Here is a 965-nt window from a genome sequence, read left to right as displayed (position 1 = left end):
TAACAGGTCTTTCCTGGAGAGGGTGAAACCAAGGTGCTCCTTGGAAGCAAGAATTTTTTGGTTGCATCCTGCATACTTTGGGCCTATGGCCAGGTGGGACCAGTCTTTGGAGAAGGATAACATGCATGGAAGGGTGGAGGTACAGTGTAGGTGAGAAAGACTCCATATGAGATAGAATGACACATTAACTGGGGTAATGAGAGTAGGTATGTCAGAAGTAGTGATATTGGTTCAGGACAATGCAGGATTAGAACTATTGTGTAAAGGGTTGCTGTGAATCATAATTGACTCAGTGGTACATAAAAATAATAATAGCTATTGTTGGCTACTGTCAAGTAGATTCTGATTCTTGATGATCCACTAGGTAAAGAGAACTGCTTCACAGAATTTTCAAGGCTATGGTGTTCTGAAGGCTATGAAGCTGATTGTCATGCCTATCTTATGAGGTATCTCTGTGAGTTCTGTCAACATTTTACTAACAGTCAAGTTCATGGTAATTGGTACCACGAGGGACTCCAGAAACACAGAAATTTCTCTTTTACTGGGTTTTACTTCATCTGCTGTTTCTATTTGTGCTAATATCTTGCAGTGTATGGCAGATTTATTTCAATTGTGGAATAAATACAGAGACATTATTATTAAAACCGTAGTTTACGTTCTCATAAATATGTTTAATGTTGTACAGTTTTCTGAATTTTGGGAAATGTATATTGTCACAGGTGGCTTCCAAGATGGTCTCTTAAGTTAGTGCTTATGAGACAGAGATAGGAAAAATTCCTAATCCCAGTATTTTCGCCATTTGTGATATCAGTTATTTTTTCTACAGTTTTCTTTATAATATTTTACAGAATAAATTACTTTTCCTAAAATAAAAACATTTAAACAGATACTGTCTTTGGTTTTGATACTGTAAAACAAACATCAAAAATAAAGAGAAATTTATTTTCTTACAGTTTAAAACTTTT

Source organism: Elephantulus edwardii, unplaced genomic scaffold, assembly GCF_000299155.1.
Source record: "Elephantulus edwardii isolate Elephantulus edwardi_28Jun2011 unplaced genomic scaffold, EleEdw1.0 scaffold00069, whole genome shotgun sequence".
In the NCBI taxonomy this organism is placed as follows: domain Eukaryota; kingdom Metazoa; phylum Chordata; class Mammalia; order Macroscelidea; family Macroscelididae; genus Elephantulus; species Elephantulus edwardii.
This window is presented reverse-complemented; position numbering follows the sequence as displayed.